This window comes from Rhinopithecus bieti, unplaced genomic scaffold (genome assembly GCF_001698545.2).
Source record: "Rhinopithecus bieti isolate Rb0 unplaced genomic scaffold, ASM169854v2 scaffold_65, whole genome shotgun sequence".
Taxonomy (NCBI): Eukaryota; Metazoa; Chordata; class Mammalia; order Primates; family Cercopithecidae; genus Rhinopithecus; species Rhinopithecus bieti.
Genome location: NW_016803344.1, coordinates 3,025,942 through 3,035,282, shown reverse-complemented (window position 1 = coordinate 3,035,282; position 9,341 = coordinate 3,025,942).

Here is a 9,341-nt window from a genome sequence, read left to right as displayed (position 1 = left end):
CCCCCGGCCCCCCCCCCCCTTTTTTTTTTTTTTTTTTTTTTTTGGCTTTCTCTTTTATCTTTTTGTTATGGAAAATTTCAAACACATACAAAGGTAGGCAGAATATATACTCATCACTCAGCTACAATGATAACAATTACCAACAAGTTGCCAGAATCGTTTTATCTGTCCTCTTGTATTTGTACCGGATTGTTTTAAAGCAAATCCAAGATATTTGAACTTCTGTTAAATGGGATGGAAACAAATAAAAGACAAAACATTTTTTTTAAATCCAAGATACTATCATTTCTCTCGTAAATACTTTAGCATGCTTCTCTGACTAAGAAAATTTTAAAAAGAAAAACACATGCCACAAAACACTCAATAAAGCTGACACTCAACAAAGCTAACAACAATCCCTTTGATATCACCTATCTGCCTATATATATATATCTGCCTATATATATCTCTCTCTGCGCGCGCGCACACACACACACACACACACACACACACACACACATATATATATATATTTGAGACGGAGTCTCACTGTGTTGCTCAGGCTGGAGTGCCATGGTGTGATCTTGGCTAACTGCAACCTCTGCCTCCCAGGTTCAAGTGATTCTCCTGCTTCAGCCTCCCGGGTTCAAGCAATACTCCTGCCTCAGCCTCCCAAGTAACTGGGACTACAGGCGTACGCCACCATGCCCGGCTAATTTTTTGTATTTTTGGTAGAGATGGAGTTTCACTCTGTTAGCCAGGATGCATATTTATTTATCTGATTATCTCAAGGGTATCTTTTTATAACTGGCTTATTTGAATCAGGATTAGAAAGGTTCATACATTGCATTTGGTTATTATTATCTCTTAAGTCTCTTTTGTTCCATAGCAATCTTACATCTCTTTTTGTTTTAATGCCATTGGTTTTTTTTGGAGAGGATGAATCAATTGGCTTCTAGAATGTTCCGTGTTCTGAGTTTGGGTTTTTGCTCCCTATGGTGTCATCTGCATCCTGTAGTACTCTGTCCCATGTATTCCCTGTACATTGGAAAGTCAGGTCTAAAGGCTTGTTCGGATTCAGCTTTTTAGGGAAGAAGACTTGATAAGAGATACTGTGCTTTTGCTATGGCTACCCATCTGGAGGGCTCCTTGCTACGTCTGGTGATGCTAACGTAATGCTCAGTAGGTTCAGGTGATGTGAGCCTGATCTCTTCATCATAAAGTTCCCTGTAAACCTTTCACATCGTGGTTCTAGCATCTCCTGATGATCATTATCTACATTCACTGTTTCATTCGTGCCTGCAAGATGATTTTTTAAAAAATTCTATCATTCCTTTTGCTTCTCTTAATTAGAATTCTTCTACAAAGGAAAACTTTTCCTTATCACCGACTTGGTGTTTTTGAAATACAGCTGATGCTGGGCACAGTGGCTCATGCCTGTAATCCCAGGACTTTGGGATGTCAAGATGGGTGGATTGCTTTGAGCCTAGGAGTTCGAGATCAGCCTGGGCAACATGTCAAAACCCCATCTCTACAAAAAAATACGAAAGGTAGCCAGGCCTGGTGGCGCATGCCTGTAGTCCCAGTCAGTCAGGAGGCTGCAGTGGGAGGATCAGCTGAGCCTGTGAAGTCGAGGCTGCAGTGAGCCATGATTGCACCACTGCACTCCAGGTTGGTCAACAGAGTGAGCCCCTGAAGAAAGGAAAGAAAGGGAAACAAGATGAAAGATGAAAGAGGGGAAGGGAAGGGAGAAGGAAGGAAGGAAGGAAAAAAAGGAAGGAAGGGAGGGAGAGAGAGAGGAAAGAAGCAAGGGAGCTAATATAGAAAGGTGGGATAAATGCTTGATTCTGTCCCTTTATTTCTCAATTGTCAAAGAACTGGCCTATTTCCTGGAAAATTCTAGTGGTGACAAATGCAGGGGTTCTTGTTTCTGTTTCATTTTGTAATTTGGTCATTATGATATGTTTCAGTCTATTGTAAACATCTGTTTTGGTGCTAAAACTTGTCCCATTTTAGGTGAGTCAGTTCTGGGTTCCTTTGACTTCATCCATTAGTGTTTGATACCTTCCTTGCTTTCAACCTGATAAGCGGTCCAGTGCTCACCTCATTCATGCCCTACCCTAGACCTGTGAAAATCTATTTTCCTGCTGGTCCGGAGTGACTCATGTGCCATTCCACAGCCTCCCTATTCCTTGGACTTATTTGGGTCACTTTTGCTGGCTAAGAGCTGTGGTCATTAGAAGTTGGTTTTATTTGGCCGGGCACAGTGACTCACACCTGTAATTCCAGCACTTTGGGAGGCCAAGGCAGGTGGATCACGAGGTCAGAAGTTTGAGATCAGCCTGGCCAACATGATGAAACCTTGTCTCTACCAAAAAATACAAAAATTAGCCGGGCATGGTGGCATGCATCTATAATCCCAGCTACTCGGGAGGCTGAGGCAGGAGAACTGCTTGAACCCTAGAGGCGGAGGTTGCAGTAAGCCAAGATTGCACCATTGCACTCCAGCCTGGGCAACAAGAGCAAGAGCAAGACTCCATTAAAAAAAAAAAAAAGTTGGTTTTATTGGCCGAGCACGGTGGCGCACACCTATAATTCTAGCACTTTGGGAGGCTGAGGCAGGTGTATTGCTTGAGTCTAGGAATTTGAGACCAGCCAGGGCAATGTGGCAAAACCCCATCTCTACAAAAAATATGAAAACTAGCCAGGCATGGTGGCATGTGCCTGTAGTCCCAGCTACTCATGAGTTTGAGGTGGTAGGACTGCTTGAGTCCAGGAGGTCGAGGCTGCAGTGAGCCGTCATTATGCCACTACACTCCAGTCTGGGTGACAAAGTGAGACCTGGTTTCTGGAAAAAAAAAAAAAAAAAAGACAAACCCCAACTCCCCTGCAGTCTCTTCAGTGCTCTGGGGCAGGAACATAACTGGCTTGGCAAAGACAGGCTGTGGTTCAGGGAAGGACACTCAGAAACTAGGTGGTCAGAATCCTGAGTGGGGTGCAGGGATGGAAGGGGAGAGAGCTTTTGTTTGTAAGAGTTTGATCAAACTGTAACACTGATCATTCTTGGCACCAGCTACATCTTCATCTGCATAGAGGGAATCAGGCTGAGTGAATAGGTTAGTTTGGCTCAAGGAAGAAACTGGTCTGGGTAATGTAAGGATGAGAGTAATTCAAGGCTATTATAATTCAAGGCTATTGTTCCTGTTTTTTTTTTTTTTTTTTTTTTTTTTTTTGCGGGGACGGGGATGGAGCTTCACTCTTATTGCCCAGGCTGGAGTGTAGTGGTGAGATCTTGGCTCACTGCAACCTCTGCCTCTCAGGTTCAAGCAGTTCTCCTGCCTCAGCCTTCCAAGTAGCTGGGGTAGCCTGCCACCATGCCTGGCTAATTTTCTTTATATATTTAGTAGAGATGGAGTTTCGCCATGTTGGCCAGGCTGGTCTTGAACTCCTGACCTCAAGTGATCCACTCGCCTCAGCCTCCCAAAGTGCTGGGATTACAGGTGTGAGCCACCGTGCCCAGCCTAAGGCTATTGTTCTTAGGGGTAAAGAAGGGGACCTCCCCTTTCTCTTGGGGTGTGCTGGCCCCAGGTATGGACCTGGCACCAGCAGAAACAGTGATTGGGGTTTGAGCAGCAACACGGCCTCATGCTTACTCCTGGGGTTCTCTATGGCAGGGTATCACCAGGGGTTCAAGAGAGTTTCCTAAGTATCGGTATCATACACTTCCAACCACTAAGTGACACAACGATGACCTCTAAAGACCAACCACCCATCTAGCATCAGGCTAGGTGCTATATACCGATCTCTAACCCACACCATAACTCTGCCAATTTGAGACTATTACTTCATTTTCCAGAAAAAGAGACTTAGGCCAGGCATGGTGGCTCATGCCAGTAATCCCAGCACTTTGGGAGGCTAAGGCAGGAGGATCACTTGAGCCCAGGAGTTCCAGACCAGACTGGGTAACATGGCAAAACTCCATCACTACAAAAATTTTTCTAAAATTAGCTGGGCATGGTGGCATGCACCTGCAGTTGCAGCTACTTGGGAGGCTGAGGCAGGAGGATGGCTTGAGCCCTGGGCGTCAAGGCTGCAGTGAACTGTGATCATGCCACTGCAGTCCAGCCTGGGTGACAGAGTGAGATCCTAACTCAGAGAGAGAGAGAGAGGGAGATTGAGAGACTGACGCTCAAACCGATAGATTCACACAGGTGGAGGCAGGATTCCAATGTATTGCATGCTGCAGCCGTTGATCTTCATGAGGGGGTAACCACGTGCTCACCACTGAGCCTCCAGTGCCTAGCCATGACTTGGTGAAATTCTGTCTAGTAGGTATCTCTGCATTATGTAAAATCATGAGCAATTCCTGTACCCCAAATAGTGCCCCACAGGGAAACTGGGAACTCAACAATACATGGGCATAGAAGAGTGCTATAGCACTTCTCTGCCCATACTTGACCTCGTCCAGGACAGGATTCACTGTGAAAGTCATTGCAAAGGAGTCATAGCTTCTGCATTTTTGGCATCAATAGTCATTGGCTTCCTTATTTCCTAATGTTTCCCAAACTTAAAAAAAAAATAGTTAGTTACAAGAGGTATAAACATTTTGGGGACTCCTCTTTGAACCAAAGTCATCTCACTAAGACTCTACCAATGTGCTAGTGGAGTTGTTAGTCCAGACTCCACACACTTCAGTGACAACCATGAAATGCTTTCAGAGGGAAAGATGGGTGGCACACACCTGTAGTCCTAGCTAGGCGTGGTGGCATGCCCTGTAGTCCCAGATACTTGTGGGGCTGAGGTGGGAGGACTGTCCAACACATGGACATTGGGGAATCTTCCAGGACCCACCTACCAATTCCCAGAAGAAACCAGCTGGGAATTTGTGTGCCATGTGCATCTCTGGGATATTTCCTAAGAGAACAGAGGCTGAGGCAAGGTGCACAAATTCTGTATCTCTGGCAGAGTCCTCCACATGAAACTGCCTTTGCAAAATTAGACAGTCAGAGAAATCTGACATAGCTGACTTCATCTTTCCTCTAACCTCCAAGCTGTTCTTGGTCATCTCTGGGCATAAGCCACACTAACTTTGGGAGACATTTAGTTTATAGTTTAACCTTAGCCTACCATAGCCCTTCCCGAAACTAAATCACCTTTGTAAAACTAATGAAAGTCTGCAAGGTTAGGAGAATGAGAAGGGCCTGAATGCTGCTAAGATGTAGGCATAAAGGATAAACAGCCATTGTTCCAGAGGTCACAAGATTTGCAACTTCCCCAATTTCTCTTGTATACAACATCACTATTGTAGAACCTAAGATTGGTCTTTTGAGACTTCTGCATTTCTGACAATTGGCTAACTCCATCCAGACTCATGACTAATGACTAACCAGTCCTCTGACACCCTCACCCAGAGGCAAACCATTTTCCATGCCCCTGTGATGGCATCCCCAACCAATCAGTAGCATTCCCTGGTCCCTTGCCCATTCCCTAGTTCACTGCCCACCAAATTATCCTTGAAAACCCCTAAACTCAAAGCCTTCAGGGAGATCAGTTTGAGTAATAACTACATCTCCTGTGTGGTGGTAGGTCTTGCATCAATTAAACTCTTCACTGCAATGCTGTGGTCTCAGTGAATTGATTTTGTCTGTGTAGTGGGGAGGACGAACCCATCAGGCAATTACAAAAACATACTGGGAGTCTGGGCACCTCTGCCTCTGCTATCCACATGGCCACTTCCTTCTAACATCAAGCCTGGGACATCTTCATCACGCTCATTCCTCAAATCTTGGCCCTTTCCTCAAAACAACCTTGCTGAAAGTCAATGGAGACAGACTCTCACTCCTGTCTCAACTAGAGACACTTGTTGACACAAGAAATTGTGCTTCTAAAGATCACTTATAAAGTTGGTTCCTAGAAATGTGGAGACTATTTACCCATTGGTTTTTTTTGTTTTGTTTTCTTTTTTTTTCCTGAGATGGAGTCTCACTCTATTGCTCAGGATGGAGTGCAGTGGCATGATCTTGGCTCATTACAAACTCTGCCTCCCAGGTTCAAGAGACTCTCCTGCCTTAGCATCCCGAGTAACTGGGATTACAGGCGTGTGTCACCACACCCAGCTAATTTTGTATTTTAGTACAGACAGGGTTTCACCATGTTGACCAGGCTAGTCTCAAACTCCTGACCTCAAGTGATCCACCCACCTCGGCCTCCCGAAGTGCTGGGATTACAGGTGTGAGCCACCGCACCCAGCCTACATCATGCTTTTAATTTGCATTTCCTTAATGGCTAGTGATGTTGAATATCTTATGTGTTTATTGATATATCATCTTCAATGTGATGTATCCTCCTACCTTTTGCTCATTTTTAAACTGAATTTTCTTTTTTTGTTGTTGTTGTTTTATGACAAGGTCTTGCTCTGCCACCCAGGCTGGAGTGCAGTGGCACAATCACAGCTCACTACAGCCTTAACTCCTGGGCTCAAGTGATCCTCCCACTTCAGCCTCAGCAGTAGTTGGAACCACGGGCATCACTGCACCTGGCTATTAATGTCAAATTTTCAGAGTTCTTTGTCAGACATTTGTTTTGCAAATATTGTATCCCACTTTGTAAACTTGTCTTGTTTAGAGACAGGGTATTGCTCTGTTGCCCAGACTGGAGTGCATGGGCACAATCTCAGCTCATTGTAGCCTCAGCCTCCAGGGCTCAAATGATCCTCCCACCTCAGCCTCCAGAGTAGCTGGGACTACAGGCGTGTGCCATCACACCTAGCTAATTTTTGTATTTTTTTTGTAGAGATGAAATTTCACCCTGTTGCCCAGACTGGTCTTGAACTCCTGGACTCAAACAATCTGCCCACCTCAGCCTCCCAAAGTGCTGGGATTACAGGCATGAGCCACTGTGTCTGGCCCTTTTTGTCCTTTTAACAGGTCTTTCCTGGAGCAACAGTTTTACATTTTTACAAAGTCCAGTTTATTGATCTTTTAATTTTATGAATGGTACTTTTGGTGTCATGTCTGAGAATTCTTTACCAAGCCCTGGGTCCTGAAGATATTCTCCTGTGTTATTTTCTCTTGTTTTTGAGGACAGGGTCTTGCTCTGTTACCCAGGCTGGAGTGCAGTGGCACAATCAAGGCTCACTGCAGCCTTGAGCACCTGGGTTCAAGCAATCCTCCTGCCTCAGCCTCCAGAGTAGCTGGGACCACAGGTGTACGCCACCACATTCGGCTAATTTTTAAAATTTTTGTAGCGATGGGATCTTGCTGTGTTGCTCAGGGTGGTCTTCATCTCAAAGTTCTGGGGATTAGAAGTGTCAGCCACCAAACCCAGCCTGTTATCTGCTAAGATTTGGGGTTTTATATTTTAATCTATGATTCATTTTGAGTTACTTCTTGTATAGGGTGTAAAATTTAGGCCGTTTGCCCTCATGGCATTGGATGTCCCATTGCTCCAGCATACTTTTTTTTTTTTTTTTTTTGAGACTGGGTCTCGGTCTGTCGTCCAGGCTGGAGTGCAGTGGCACAATCTTGGCTCACTACCTCCGCCTCCCAGGTTCAAGCGATTTTTGTGCCTCAGTCTCCTGAGTAGCTAGGACTACAGGCGCATGCCACCACACTCGGCTAACTTTTGTATTTAGTAGAGATGGGATTTCACTATGCTGGCCAGGCTGGTCTCGAACTCCTGACCTCAAGTGATCCACCCACCTTGGCCTCTCAAAGTACTAGGATTACAGGCGTGAGCCACCAGGCCTGGCCGCTCCAGCATAATTTCTTGAAAGAAAAGACCATCCTTCATTGAATTGCCTTTGCATGTTTGTCAAAAAGCAGTTGACTGTCTTGTGTGGATTTTCCTATTCTGGGCCACTGATCTATATATCTATCCTTCCGCCAGTACCGAAGTTTTGATTCCTATAGTTACATAAGTTTTAAAATCAGGTAGAGTGATTCCTCCCACTTGCTTCTTGTTCAAAACTGTTTTTAGCTATTCTAGTTCTTTTGCCTCTCCAAATAAATTTCAGTTTTTCCACCCAGGCTGGAGTGCAGTTGCGTGATCTCAGCTCACTGCAACCTCCACCTCCCAGATGCAAGTGATTCTCCTGCCTCAACCTCCTGAGTAGCTGGGATTACAGATGCCCATCACCACGCCCGACTAATTTTGTATTTTTAGTAGAGACGGGGTTTCACCATGTTGGCCAGGCTGGTCTCGAACTCCTGACCTCAGCTGATCTGCCTCCCAAAGTGCTGGGATTATGGGTGTGAGCCACTGCGCCCAACCCCTGCTATATTCTTAATATAGCAAATTAGTCCAACACTGATCAGACTCTCAAGCGTACTCTTCTGGCATTTGATAAAGTATCAAGTTATTTAAGAACATTTGGACAAATTTTTAAAAATTGAAGAAAACAATTGAGCAACTACTCTATCACACACAACATAAAGCTATACTAGTCGCATGGATGACTCCCAGGTACCACACACTGAGACAGAACTTGGGAGGAGGTGGGATGGCAGCAGGTTTGGTAGAAGGAAGAAGGAAGTGCTTTGTTGAGATACATCAAGTGTGAGATGCTTATTAGACCTTAAACTGGAGATGGGGAAACAGTGGGATGTATGAATCTAGAACTTATGGAAGAGGTCTGGTCTCTTCCATAAGAGAGATACATTTAAAACTGTGGGATGCCACTGAACTTTTGCTGAGCTTTTATTGCTTTCTTCCTGTTCAATAGTTTGGCTTTGCAAGTAAGCTTCAGAAGTTCACCCATCCTATCCACATTTCTGTTTTCATGTTTAGGTAAATTTAGTAGAGGACTAAATAAACTCCAGTATTCCTCTTATTATTCCTATACTATTATTACTTTCCTCATTACTTTTGAACACTTGCCTTTCGTGTCATTTCACTTCTTAAAAATCATTTAACTTTGATCTCCTATATGATGCTAAGCTTCTCTCTGGCATTGATAATATATTCTCCATTGTCCAAATGGCTCCTTCATTCCCCCTGAACACACCACACGTATGACCCTGGCGTCTGACTTTATGCAGACTGCGACCCAAACTGGTTTCACAACTCCCTTGACCTGTACCTCTATCTGTAAGAGCTTAAGAGCTCTATGAAGTCTCCAACTGTTTCAGCCCATCATCTCCCCTCCTCATCTCCACACACATTTATATGGTAGTCTTCATCATATGGTCTCTTGCATTTTAAAAACCTCAAACCTTCTCAAATTGTACAAGCCCACTAAGATCATATTGGAATGAGTTTCCAATCATGAATGCCAAAATCATGCAGTATTTCTAATACAAATACTTTGCTTTCTACCCCAAAAATACACAATCCAAAACTAAAATGCAAAGGCATAAATCAAT